The sequence below is a fragment of the Plecotus auritus genome, assembly GCF_963455305.1.
Source record: "Plecotus auritus genome assembly, chromosome: 2".
Classification (NCBI taxonomy): domain Eukaryota; kingdom Metazoa; phylum Chordata; class Mammalia; order Chiroptera; family Vespertilionidae; genus Plecotus; species Plecotus auritus.
Genome location: NC_137771.1, coordinates 29,403,707 through 29,418,689, shown reverse-complemented (window position 1 = coordinate 29,418,689; position 14,983 = coordinate 29,403,707). Strand labels below are relative to the sequence as shown.

General features: G+C 43.2%; 1 protein-coding gene across 4 annotated transcripts in view; it reads left to right on the top strand.

Moving 5' to 3' along the window:
• ST3GAL3 (ST3 beta-galactoside alpha-2,3-sialyltransferase 3) overlaps nt 1–14,983 on the top strand; it is a 178,911-nt gene that overhangs the window by 73,529 nt on the left and 90,399 nt on the right. The gene's annotated exons all lie outside the window — the stretch shown is intronic.

Sequence of the window (14,983 nt, the reverse complement as noted above, 5' to 3'; positions counted from 1 at the left end):
TGGCTGTCACATGACCGTGCTGTTGGCAGTGAGCAGAAAGATAGGTTACTGTGATTCTTCAGCTTGCTGCCATGGTATCCCTGTGGGAGCCCCGGAATGACATTACTTTTTCAGAAAAGCATCACCGCATTAAGCCTGTGTTTAGTTGAAGATGGTGGTGGGTGCTGCTTGCAAACAACAGTGTTACTTTGCTGGCCTCCTGAGAACAGTTAAGCCTTGAATGCAATAGATGGATGTTTCACAAAGCAGCCATGAGGTTCAGGCAGTTGTGGCAGAGAGTATGGTCACAGCTACCACTGTTTACTGAGGACCTCCTGTAAGCCAACAGTGTGCTGAATGCTTTACACACATCTTGCAAGGTAGACAACATATCTTTAGTTATAGATAAAGAAACTAATGCTTAAAGATGTGAAGCAGTCTGTCCAGGCACTGATCTCTGTCCAGCTCTGGAGCCTATACTCTCTCCTTTGCCATCTTTTTTTAAAACATGTTTTTATTGATTTTAGGAAAGAGAAAGGGAGAGGGATAGAGAGATAGAAACATCAATGAGAGAGAAACATAATCAATTGGCTGCCTCCTGCACGTCCCCTACTGGGGACGGACTGGGAATCGAACCAGTGAGCTCATGGTTCATGGGTTGATGCTCAACCACTGAGCCACGCCGGCCAGGCTCTCCTTTGCCATCTTGCAGTCTCATGCCTGATATACTTGAGGTGTCCCCGATCAAAATGCTGAGACAGGTGAAGTCACTTTAAAACAAAGTGGGCAGATAATGGTTTTATTCATATAGGAGAAGTTTTATTACATTAAAGTTAAGAACTTCCATTAATTGGAAGATCCATTAAGAGTGAAAAGGCAATCTAGAGTGAAAAAAGGTATTTACAGCACCAGTAACCAATCAAGGGCTTGTTTCCAGAATAAAGAACTACAAAAATCTATAGGAATAAAGAAACAATGCAGTATAGAAACAAGAAAAAGAACGAATAGGCACTTCACAAAAGAGGAAATCCACATAGCCAATAGACCTATGAAAAGGTGTTGGATTGAGTTAGCATGTAGGGGAATGCAAATTAGAGTTACAGTGAGATACTATGACACATATACCAAAATGGCAAAACTTAAAAGTCTTGATGTTCCAGTGTTGGTGATGATGTGGTACAGTGGAAACTGAGTTTCTACTGGTCAGAGGATAAATTGGTTACAACCACTTCGGAAAAGACTAGCTAAATTTGAATACACCCCATGACCTGGCAGTTTCTCCCTTAGGTATGTTGCCTCCATGAATGATGCTTATATCCACACCAGGGTCAAGATACATGTACTAGTATAAGAATCTATCTCTGTCATTGAATGCAGCTAAAGGCCTGGACATAAAGCATTTAGCAGCTATTTGAGGACTCTCAAATATAAATAGTAGCAGATAGATTGGGGGAAAAGACACTGGCAGTGAATTTCTCATTTTTCTTCTGGGTCCCATGTCATGGACTTGAGAAAGCTCAAAACCCCGCAGTGGACACCAGGGCACAGAGAGAATTCCAGAAGACCTCTAGCTATGACTGTGGGCAAGAAAGGGGCGCTAAGACTCGAACAGAGGGGGAAATCCCAGGGTTTTTTGTTTTTAAAAAATATATATTTTTATTGCTTTCAGAGAGGAAAGGAGAGGGAGAGAGAGAGAAACATCAATGATGAGAGATAATCATTGATCAGCTGCCTCCTGCATGCCTCCCACTGGGGATCAAGCCTACAACCCAGGCATGTGCCCTGACCTGGGATCAAACCTTCACCTCCTGGTTCATAGGTGTATGCTCAACCACTGAACCACACCAGCCGGGCCTAAAGGTTGTTTTTTGCTCTGTTCTCTCATGCCCTGGTTCCCAGGCAGTCCCACGGTGGTGGTGGAAGTGCCAGTGGCAGCCATGGGGCCTTGAAGCATCTAAAACAGGGAGGGAAACCTTTCTCTATAATTAAAGGAGCTGTAACCATTAAGAGGGTGACGTGAAATCTGGTTGCTTTTTTCTCTCTCTGCCTTCTTGCTGCTTGCCCCAGATTTGGGTATAATTCAGGAAACAGGTGGCAGAATATGGTAACGAAAATCTCAGCTTTCTGGCCAGAGGACTGGGAAGGGGAAGCCCAATAAATTGGAAAGTACAGGAGGAAACAGAGGGAGGATATCAGGAAAGTGACTCCAGGAAGTTGTTGATGAACTTTCAGGCTAACCCAGCCGTGGGCAAACTACGGCCCGCAGGCCGGATCTGGCTGTTCTATCCGGTTCTCTTGCTCTCCCCTCCGCTCCTTTACTTTGAATTTATATTAGTTCACACAAACACTCCATCCATGCTTTTGTTCCAGCCCTCCAGTCCAGTTTAAGAACCCATTGTGGCCCTCGAGTCAAAAAGTTTGCCCACCCCTGGTAACCCCTGAGCTGTGCATGTGATTCTAAAGAGTACATTTGATTCTAACCAACCTAACAAAGACTTTGAGAACTGAACTTAGGAATAGGCCACGGCCCGAGTCCCAGAGTAGATGCGGGTGGTACATACAGAAGATACACCTGAACAGGTTTTGAAAATGGAGCTGGTATTGAAACCATAACCCACAGAAGGCTGGTCAGAACTTGCCACCTAAATCCAACCTGGTTGGTTGATGATCTGGTAAAACAGAAAATAACATTCTCCACCAGATTTAAATAAGAACTAAGGTTGCATAACGTAATATTCAAAATATCAAAAACTAATCATCATATGAAGAACCAGGAAAATCTCAACTTGCATGGGAAAGACAATCAAGAGATGCCAGTGTTGAAATGATACAGATTCGGAATAAGCAGACAAAAACTTTAAAGTAGCTGTTATAAAAATGCTCCCAAAACTAGGGGCAAACACTGTTGAAATGAATGGAAAAGTAGAGTGTTAGCCAAAAAATAAAAAGAAAATAAAAAAGAACCAAATAGAGATATAAGAAAAAATACAATAACCAAAATTTTTAAAATTCAACTGAATAGGCTCAATAACAAAATGGAGATGACAGAGGAAAGTATCAGTGAACTTGAAAATAAAGCAATAGAAATAACCAATCTGAACAACAACAGCAAAAAGATTTAAAAAGTTTAACAGAGTCTTAGTGACTTGTGGGACAAAATCAGAAGGTTTACCATCTGTGTCATTGGACTCCCCAAAAGAAAGAGTGCCATACAGAAGAAATATTTGGTGAAATAATGGCTAAAAACTTCCCAGATTTGTTGCCCAAGTGGGGTTTATCCTGGGAATGAAAGGTTTAACATTTAAAAAATCAGTCAATGTAATCTAACGTATTAACTGTCAGAACAAAAACAAATGGTCATGTCGATTGGTGAAGAAAAAGCATCTGACAGACATATACTTAAAAAAAAAAAACACCCACGAAAAACTCTCAGCAAGCTTAGGAGGGAACTTCTTCAGCCTGATGTAGGGCATCTACAAAAAGCCTACAGCAAGCGTCATACTTCATGGAAAAAACTGCCCTCCCCCTCAGGGCAGGAGCACTGCTGAATGTCCTCATCAGTACAAAAAGAAATGGAAAGAATACATTATTGGAAAGAAAGAAATAACATTAACCCTCCTCATGGGTGACATGATTGTCTACATAGAAAATCCCAAGGAATCTTAAAAAACACACCCATCAACCTCCTACAGCTAATAACTGGGTTTAGCAAGGTGACAGGATACAAAGCCCAAACACAAAAAAATTAATTGTATTTCTATATACTAGCAATGAACAATTAAAAATCAAAAATTAAAAAAACATTTTAAAGTATCCCCCAAAACCAAAATACTTAAGTATAAATCTAATGAATTGTATAGTATCGATATGTTGATACTTGTTCCTTTCCCATTTTTTCTTCCTTATTTACCCAACTCTTGAAGCCACGACCTAGGAATCTCCTGGTGGTTCCTCTTCCTCACCCCCTTCTGCTTTTTAAAATCTTCACAGGGTGTCCTTGAGCAGCTACTTCTTTCTGGCACCACTGTCCAAGTTACCATCATCTCTCCCATAGACCAGTGAACATCTAACTGGTTGGTCTCTCTGTGTTCATTTGTTGCCTCCCAGCAGTCCATTCTCCACATTGTAGCCAGAGTGATCTTTTAAAAACGGACATCAAATCATATCTTGTTCACCCTGAAATCTCTCCAGTGACTCCATGGTTCCCTTAAAATAAATCCAAACTCTGTGACATACAGGGCCCTCCCTACTTGCTGGCTCCTACTTCAGTTTCTCTCTGCGTTAGTCTGTTTGCCCCTACTGACCTCAAACCACATTGGCACTCCCACTGTTCCCTGACTCTGCCGGGCCTCTTCCTGCCTCGGGGTCTTTGTACTCACCGTTTCCTCTACCTAGAGTGCTCAGATCTCCTGCTTTGCCTGACTCTCAGGTTTCTGTTCAAATGTCACCTCTGCAGGAAGGCCTTCCCAGACTACTTTATCTAAAGACATCTGCTTTCTTACACCTAGACTTTCTCTCAGAAGGTAGGTCTTTATTCCTTCTTAGCCCTCATTCTTCTTTCAAATTACCTGTTTATATACTGTATACTGCCAGTCGCCCCTCCTAGAATGTAGGCTTCATTTGGCCAGGGACCTTGCCTAGCTTGTTCATCACGGTGTCCCTGGTACTTAAAACAGTACTAGTACATAATACTAGTAGATACTCAGTAAATATTTGTTGAATGAAGAATAGAAAAATAGAAACAATAATGTCCATTGCTTAATGAACAAAAAAGGATTACATAAATAATAGCACATCCATGTAGTGCAATACTATGGGGCCATTGAAAATGATGCAATTTTATTTTTATTGACCAGAAGAGGATATTGTTGAGTGAACAAAACAGGAACAAACCATGTATATTGAGGCCACATGTAAGTACAATTATATATGCACCTTCACACATGTATTTTTAGAAAGAGATTTTTGGGAAGATGTTCACCAAAATGTTTGTAGCAATTAACTTTAGATAAGAGTTTCACTTTATTCTCTTTGAGTTTTTTACATTTTGATTTTTACAGTAAGCATGTGTTACTCCTACAGCTGGGAAAAATAAAATTATTTTTGTTTGGAGAGAGGGACACTGTCTTGTTTTATGTAATAATTGCTTGGTGGTTATTTATACTTACCTACCTACTAGGAGGCAAGCCCCATGAAGTTTAAGGTACAAACTATTTCCTGGCCCAGCTGTTTGTTGTTGTTTAATCCTCACCTGAGGATATGTTTATTGATTTTTTTATTCCTTTTTAGAGAGAGAGAGAGAAGGAGAGAGGGAAACAGAGAGGCAGACAGAGAGAAAGAGAAACATCGATTGGCTGCCTCTCAAATTCACCCCAGCTAGGGACCAATCCTGCACCGAGGTATGTGCCCTGGCTGAGAATTGAACCCAGGACCTTTCAGTGCCCGGGATGAAGTTCCAACAAACTGAGCCACACCGTGCAGGGCCCAGCTGTTCTTCTGGCATGCTCTTCCTCATAATTCTCCTGCAGGATGCCCTGGCATGGTCTGGACACACTTGATAATCATGAATTGAATAGAATTCACTGCATGCCCAGCTCTAAACAGCTGCTGTTTTCCCAGGATAGAGGGGAAATTGGTGCATGACCGCTTTGCCTTCACCAGGATGGGCTTCTCCCTCCACTGCCCAGTGGCCCCAGCAGCGTCACCCTGCAGAAGAGCTGTGCGGTGCTTGGATGGAGGGCTCCTAGTCACGGGGGACCCTGTTTTATCAGGAACTTCTTGCTAGGCCTCTCCCTTTCCCCAGGCCAACATCCATCCATTTGAGGCTGGGTTTCAGTTTGTGAGCCTCCACGTTATTTACTAGGTCAGTTAATGTAGTCTAGGTCAGTGGATTTTTCTGTGTTTATTTTATAAAACTGCTTTTCCTATTTTAGTTTGTCTTTGATTAATTGATCCTATGTTATGATTCATTTCCCTGACTTGAGATGATGTGGGAGCTGTTTGCACTTTGGCCAGCCCCTCCCAGGCCTCTGTAGACTCCCACAGTTCATGCGTGGGCAGGACTAGGGCCTTTTGACACCACCCTGGGGTGGGGGTGGGAGATAAATAGTAGGTGATCGCTCTCATGGGAGCTGCTCTTCTAATATGCGGGTCCCCTTTTCTTTCCTCTGAGTGTCAGTGCGGCATAACATAAAGACGCTTCAGAGTCAGACCTGGGCTGGATCAGCAACATCCCAGCCAGTCCACTTATTGGTTGGGAATATTAAGTGTGTTATTTCCCCTCTCTAATTCTGTTTCTTCATCTGTAAAATGAAGGTAATACCTACCTCATAGGGTTGTAAGGAGTAAATTGAGAGTGTAGGTCCTGACTACACAGCAGGCTCAACAAATAGTAGTTCCCCTCAGTTTTTCCCCTTGTCTGGCATGTCTAACAGTCCATTTGTAACTGTCGCCAACTTCCTCCTCCACCTAAACCATGACGTATATGATGTTTAATATAGCTCATGACTTCCATTAGAGACTGTGCAGTGCCATTTCTTCAGAAATGAGGGACCTATTTTGGTTAAGATAGGTCCACATTCTTTTGCCCTATGCCCTTTGCACTTAGCAATTCCTCATAGCTCGGAGGTTGGAGCCAGAGACCCTTTTCAAGAAAATCTGGCAGCAGAGCTTCTCCTGCCCAGTGGCCTATCCTGCCTTCCTGGCTTTGTGTATCCTAGTAGGAAGCACTGCAGTTTTCCGATAGAACGAAGTTCGTAGTTTTAGCCCATAAACGAAACTTCATATACCTCAGTAAGAATCTTCAGACTGGTCTTCATGGGAAATACTCATTGGCAACAGCAGTGGTTATTTAGTAAGCACCTGCTTCTTGCAAAAGCACAGTGATGGGAATTTATGGTGGTTCTTCTTTTTTAAAAAATATATTTTATTGATTTTTTTTACAGAGAGGAAGGGAGAGGGATAGAGAGTTAGAAACATCGATGAGAGAGAAACATCGATCAGCTGCATCCTGCACACACCCCGCTGGGGATGTGCCCGCAACCAAGGTACATGCCCTTGACCGGAATCGAACCTGGGATCCTTGAGTCCGCAGGCCGACGCTCTATCCACTGAGCCACACCGGTTAGGGCTATGGTGGTCCTTTAGAACAAAAAAAAAGGAAGTAGAGCACTGGGGACCAAAATTGCCAGTAACACTGTTGGCTCATGACGTACACATGTAGTCCCTGAAATTCCATTTTGGGACTCAGTGGCATGAAGGTGAGCCTAGAATAGGACACTGGGCTCAGGAGCTTTCAGGGTCTCCTTTCATCCTGGAATAGGATCTCACTGTGTTACAGTGCTCCCCGCTGTTGACACATGAGAGCATAACATTTTACACCATGCTGAGAGGAGCAGGAGGGGACTTAGCTATCTAAACAGGGCATTGTGAAAACATTTCTAATTTTCTTTACATTGTAGAATTGTGATGAGCAAAATGCAACACAAAGTTTTATGGAATATGTTAAATATTGAATTAAAAGGAGCTTATTTTCATATTCATAAATTTGTATGTCAGGTTTTATGCCTCACAGGTGGTCAGTTTTCATAAATGTTCATATGAAAATGTCAGTTTTCATATGTGCTTGAAAAGAATGTTCATTCTGTACTTGTTGCATGTAAGGTACTCTATCAGTTCACATTTACTAATTGTCTGTTCAAATCTTATGAATTCTCACTGACTGTGAGCCTGATTTTTCAGTGGTGTATGTGTTTCCATTGTGATGACAGGAGACCCATTGTGTATTTCTTCTTGTAATTCTGTTAATTTTGCCTTATATACAGAGAAGTTTCATTATTAGGTGCATACACACTTTAGTGCATGGCCTCCTTTTGTTTATGTCCAATTTCTGAGCCTCCTAGGAGTTTACATGAGTTAGAACACCAGTCTATCCCTTGAAATGGCAATGGAAGAGTTAGTGATTAATTTCAAAGGCTTTAGGTGTCTGAAAAGCATTTTATGCATTCACAGGTCTGACTTGGTACAGGTGCAGAAGGAGAAGAGCAGAGGTTTGCATCATTGATGCCACTTCCCACCTGGAGCCAGGCAGAGGACACACATGTGCTCCTCACTCGGGTTTTGTTAATGCTGGGCTTTCCAGCCTGGCTGCGACGGGAAGCCTAAACCACCAGACTAAACATCTCTCCTTCACTGCGCAGCTGCAGACTTGCTGAGTTGACACCTGGGAGTAGTGTCCCCTCAGGTGCTGGGAGAGCGTAAGTGCACATTGGTGCACACTGAGTCCCAGAGTCTTCTGTTCTTACTACAGATTTGGGATCAGTGACTGCCAGGGAGACCGGGGCTTTGCTGCCAGCTTCCCCAGAGGTGAATTGTCCCTGAAGTTGATACACTCAAAATAGCATTTCCACTGGATAAGCTGAACTCACATCAAGAACACATTTGTACACAGTGAGGTGCTGTGGGACCCACAGCCTTGCCCAAACTCGACAGTAAGAAGCTGTGCCCTGTACTCGCAGAGAAGCATGCCTGGGCCTTCATGATTGCTTCTGCTCTAGTTTACATGTAAGATTATACTTACGCTTTCCTCTGGTTGGGGACTCCGTGAGGAACTGCACAGATCAGACCATCAGTAACAGCTACGAACATGTGGCATATTTAGAAACAGCTTATGAATATGAGAGTAGAGTGCTTGTCAGGTAAGATCCCTGCTGTGTTGGAGCTGGGGCAATTGCTGGTTACACAGGAGCCTCTAAAGTCTTGGTGGAGAAAGTTAAATTTTAGGCTTTAATAAATGATGGGAGGGAATTACCATGGAAAATTTGGAGTCATCAAAAGGGAACCACAGCCCTAGCTGGTTTGACTCAGTGGCTAGAGCGTCAGCCTGTGGACTGAAGGGTCCCAGGTTCGATTCCAGTCAAGGGCACATGCCTGGTTCTGAGCTTGTTCCCCATAGCGGGTGTGCAGGAGGCAGCCAGTCAATGACTCTCATCATTGATGTTTCTCTCTCTCTCCCTTCCTCTCTGAAATTAAAAAAAAAAGGGGAACCACAAAGTAAAAGCCAAGAATGGCTAGAACCAGAGAAGCACTCGTGTACAAGGTGATCAGAGAAGCAGTGATGAGGAGAAGCAGCTACTGCTGCCACCATTGCTGCACTGCTAACATTGTCCCTCCCAGTACAGGGAGGAGGACAAAGAATCCAGGACTTAAGGCTCCTTGCTAGTCTCCTTTGGTCATTTGGTTACTCCGTTTATTCTTCCATTTATTTAGCACATTTATGATACCCCAACTCTGTCCCAGACCCTAATTAGGTGCTAGAGAAACAGAGAACATACAAGTTAGGATTGTTTAATTGTAAGCAACAGAAACTGACCCTGGCTAACTAAAATAAAATAAAATAAAATAAAGGAATTTACTGGAAAGATATGGGTACCCACAGAATCAAATTCAAAGCCAAACAGCTGGCCCTCAAAAAGGACATGAAGGGCAGTGCCAGAAATCTAGATGGCAACAGTGGTCCATCTCTTCAGTTTCCTCCCAGTGTCACTCAGCTTAAGAAAGAGTCCAACCAACCTAGTCTTTGCTACGCATGTACGCTTTGAGTAGGGAAAACTCATGGACAGTCTCGCCACTTGCCAGCAATGATAGAAGAGTAGTTCCCTGAAAGAAATTTGAGGGGCTTATTTCTAAAAAGAGGACATAAACAATAGATGTGCACTACAGACTCATGAGCAACTAATGTCAGAAATGCATTAAGTTCCAAACATTTGGTGATGAGCACAGATGTGGGGCTCTTGGGCTAACAGAGAAGGTGTTCATTCACCATTCTTTTAACACGGCAAGCACAGTGTTAGTGATGATGCCTCAGTAGAACTTCCAGTCCCATGGAGGAGAAACACGAGTCAGAGTCTGAGAAATGTATAATTCCAAACTGGAATTTAAGGGCTCAGCTGATCAGTGCATCTGTGTGAGGAAACAACTGGAAGTCAGGGAAAGAACCACCGGGAAGGAACAGACAGAATAATCCCGGCAACAGTATTCCAGTCACTCTTAGTCATCCCTGAGCTCTCTGCACCTGGCCCTCCCCACACTTTGGCTTTATGAACCATTAAATTGTCCTATTTGCCTAAGTTAGTGCAACCACTATATTGAACGTGGAAGCATTAGAGGGGATAAAGCACAGACAACTTCACTTTGTCTCCATCTGTCCCCTTAAACTGTTTTCAGTGTAGGAAGTCCAGAGAAGTGTGTGTTTTTTTCATTTCAATAAATTTTTTTAATCTTTATTGTTCAGATTATTGCAGATGTTCCTCTTTTTTCACCCCATAGCTCCCCTCTACCCAGTTCCCACCCCACCCTCTGCCCTTACCCCCCCCCCCACTGTCTTCATCCATAGATGTACGATTTTTGTCCAGTCTCTTCCCACACTCTTCACACCCCTTTCCTCCCGAGAATTATCAGTCCACTCCCTTTCTATGCCCCTGATTCTATTATATTCACCAGTTTATTCTGTTCATCAGATTTTTTATTCACTTGATTTTTAGATTCACTTGTTGATAGCTATGTATTTGTTGTTCATAATTTTTATCTTTACCTTTTTCTTCTTCTTCCTCTTCTTAAAGAATACCTTTCAGCATTTCATATAATACTGGTTTGGTGTTGATGAACTCCTTTAGCTTTTTCTTATCTGTGAAGCTCTTTATCTGCCCTTCAATTCTGAATGATAGCTTTGCTGGGTAGAGTAATCTTGGTTGTAGGTTCTTGCTATTCATCACTTTGAATATTTCTTGCCACTCCCGTCTGGCCTGTATAGTCTCTGTTGAGAAATCAGCTGACAGTTGTATGGGTGTTCTCTTGTAGGTAACTAACTGCTTTTCTCTTGCTGCTTTTAATATTCTCTCTTTGTCTTTTGCTCTTGGCATTTTAATTATGATGTGTCTTGGTGTGGTCCTCTTTGGATTCCTTTTGTTTGGGGTTCTGTGCACTTCCTGGACTTGTAGGTCTATTTCTTTCACCAGGTGGGGGAAGTTTTTTGTCATTATTTCTTCAAATGGGTTTTCAGTATCTTGCTCTCTCTCTTCTTCTGGCATCCCCATAATTCTGATGTTGGTATGCTTGAAGTTGTCCCAGAGGCTCCTTACACTATCTTCATATTTTTGGATTCTTTTTTCTTTTTGCTTTTCCAGTTGATTGTTTTTTGCTTCTTTGTATTTCAGATCTTTGACTTGATTCTTGCATTCCTCTAGTCTGCTGTTAGATCTCTGTATAATATTTTTTATTTCAGTCAGTGTATGCTTAATTTCTAGTTGGTCCTTTTTCATATCCTCGAGGGTCTTGTTAAATTTATTGGCCTTTTCTAGAAAATTCTTGAAAAACCTTATAACCATGGTTTTGAACTCTATATCCAGTCATTTGTTTTTCTCCATTTCTTTCATTTGTGATCTGTTTCTTTGTCTCCGCATTTTCGCTGCTTCCCTGAGTGGATAGAGTGACTTTGTGTGCTAGGTGTCCTATAGGGCCCAGTGGCTCAGCCTCCCCAGTTACCTGAGGTGGACACTCTTGGTGCACCACTTTGTAGGCTGTGTGCACAGTCTTGTAGTTAAACCTTGATTGTTGTTGGTATCACTGGGAGGAATTGACCTCCAGGCCAATTGGCTGTGAGGATCAGCTGTGTCTACGCTGGGAGAACTTCTGTGCTGGAGACACCCTTATGGGACAAGACTTGCTTCAGTGGGGCTTTGGAGCTCACTGAGTCTGCCCCCTGAGTGTGTCCTTATGGATCTGAGGAGTTGTGTCCTTATGGATCTGAGGAGTTGTAATCTGAATGGTCCTACCCTGACCCCTGGGTACATTGGCTCTTGGATCTCCAAGGAGGTGCTAATTTAGCCTGAGGCCACCCAGCAGGAGCTACAGAGAGATCTGCAGATTCCTCTTTGTTTGGGTTTTGGAGGTGTCCAGATGAGGCCCAGTTGTGAAGCAATGCAAGCTGCTGCGGGGCCTTGGGCCTTCTTTTGGATGTTCTGGGTCTCACTGACTCAGCTGTAGTTTGATAGGTAAGTTTAGTTTTCAAAGGACCAGGCCATTCATATGCAAAAGCCTCTGTGCACAGCTTGGATGGGGCGGATTCTCAGGGCAGAGCAAACAGCAATGGCTTCCTGTCAGCCCTGCCTTAAGAGGCCCCTGGGTGTCAGTGTCCCTAGGTAATTGCTGCAAGCACCTTTGAGAGAAAGCCACCCTTGAGTTCCTCCTGCTGCCAGACAGTGCAGTTTCTCCCCGTATGAGTCTGGGTCCCCAGAGTCTCTCCCGGACCTGGAGTTCAGAGCAGTCGGGAGCTTGTGTCTCCCTGCGGATTGAAAAAGCCAGCCACATACTCAGTTGCCAGCCCTCTCCGCACGCGCCTCCGTGCCTCTGCCTTTACTTCCGCAGCTCCTCTGAGTCTCAGTGTGCTTTTCTCTTTCCTTCTAGTTGTATAATTTCCACTTAGCCCGCCTTCCTGTGGTTCTGGATGATGTCCGTTTTGTCTTTTAGTTGTAATTTTGAAGTTGTTGTGCGAGGCAGCAGTTCAGGTGTTTACCTATGCCGCCATCTTGGTTTCTAGCCCAGAGAATTTTTGTTACCTTTGAGGTAATAAGAATCCCATGGTCACATTGAGTCACCAAGTCCAAAATTAGAATGTCCAGACGTTTGTAATTGTCATAGCTTTCAATTTATTCAGTTATAGTAACTTCCCCTCCTCGCATTAGGGCTTAGTACCAGTGGTGCCTGACCCAGGGCAGGGGTGTACCCTGCTTGTGTTTCTCCTTCCACTCCTCCCCCATTGCTGGCTACTCTTTGAGACTGTGAGCAGAAAAGACATAAGCTAGTGTTGGCACTCTCTGAACTGGCTTTCCTGAGAGGTGTTCTTGTAGGCGTTTTGGAGACCCCCTCCAAGTAGGGACCTCCCCTCTGCAGTTCCCGATGTGGGTAATGCACGCACCAAAGCCTTGTCACTCGCTCCTTCTGCAGCTCCTAGGACTCCCTATGTCTTCCCCTGTTACTGTCGCTGAAGACCTGTCAACCCACTGGGCAGACCTTTTGAAAAGGACCTAAAATAACCCCACTAGCTCATTAATGCATCCTTTTCTGCAGCAAATTCTGGTAGTGTCGGCCAGTTCCAGGGCAGCTCGCTCCTCCGCAGTCAGCTCGTCTCGTGGCCTTTAAACTTGTCAGGTGGAAGCCAGGCAGCTGGCAGTCTGTTGTGTCCCCTTTCTTTAATGGTTATGTTCAGCTTCCCTCACCAGGCTTGACTGAGACACATGTATTTCCTATCCATTCTGCCCCTTAAGAGAGATGGCGTTCATAATACCGCTCTCTCCAGAGAAACTCTTCAAATCCTTTTTCCCTTCATCTCACAACCAGTTACTTTTATACTTGATGTGGGGAGGGCCTTTGGACTTGTATAACAAGTATTCAGATATTTTCTTTGAAAATTTGTGTCTAGCACCCTACTGTAGTGTCTGAAACTTACCATTCTAGAGGCTTGGCTGAAACTTCCTTTTTGGCATTTGGGTAGACTAATTTGATTTGGTTTTATGAACATTGTGATCAAATAATCCTGATAACAGTCAACAAATATTTATTGACCAGGTACTGTGTGCAGCCACAAGAGAAGTGCTTCCAGCCCTTGTGAGCTGCCCGCCTAGGACAGACTTCGTCAGTTGTTGGCCTGCTGGCTGTGTTCTGCCCATGCACATATTCTCAGCCTCATAATCTTTAAATTCCCCTTGCATCTGTTGCCAATATTTACAAATGGAGAGATTTTATCTTTAAAGATCCAGATTCTTGGCTTTGAAAAAACCAGAAGATGTGGCTTTGCTGGGCCCACATCACTGCCTGGCACGGTTCGCTGTCAGCTGGAGCTGGTTGAGGCTGCCACTTAGACAAGGCATGCGGTCTCTAGATGGACGCCCTTCCCTCTTGGCTGAAGTCAGTGTCAGTTCCCATTTATCATCATTGAGCCACACATACACCTTTTCTTAAATTAAAGAATAAATGAAATGTTTCTGGTCATCGTGTCTCTTAAGAGAGAGAAAACAGGTAGTTTTCTCTAAGAGAGCCATGGAGGGGACATAATTTCTTTAGAAATGCATATTAAACAGGTAAGAACACTTTGCAATTAATGTGTGTGTGTGTGTGTGTGTGTGTGTGTGTGTGTAAAACACAACTTAAGATGCTATGGAAAACTAAACCACTGATAAGATTACCATAGAAAATATGTGGTTTAAAATAAGACATTTCAACAATTTGTTTTTAATGCAACAAAAATAAAAAATGTGAGCTGCTATGGGATGGTATTTCATTCTCCAACTTCCCTCGTTTATCTCATGTTCTTCCTTGGCCCCTGACATTTGAGTTTGCAACAGGGAGAAAACATTCTCTGGCCTCTCTGGAAGGAATCAGCCAAAGTGTGGATTCATCCTACATCCAGTGGGCCCAAGGGGGTCAAAGCTCAGGTCTGAGGAACAATAACAGGACAGTTGCCACAAGGTTATGATTACCTAGGGGGAAAAGCGACAGGTGTTTGGCAAGTTAATGAAATTTTCTTTTCCATGGAATGATACAACAGGATTGTTGAGAATGTTCAACTTTGGAAACTAACTTTTTGCAAATTTTGTTTTTAGTTTAGTTTTTCAATTGAACCCTTTTTTTTTCTGATTGGTTTAAGTTCTGATTATTATTGAGCTAAGCCTCTAGTCCATTTATCTGATTTAGAGCAAAACCAGAATTATTTTGAGGAAAGGATTTCATTTGCCCAAGCCTGTGCTCTTGAGAGGCAGGCCTTCAGTTGAGTTATGTGTCCTAGTCAGTATCTTCAGTTTTAAGAAGAGGAATTATTCTCTCACCACAGCTTAGCTGCTTATGAAAGCACACAAGTGTGGCCTTAATCAGGGTTGCAGATGACTCAGGGAGGGACTTGCCAGTAGGTGTGACTTTCCTGTCTTGGTCATTCATTGCTCACTGAAGTCTG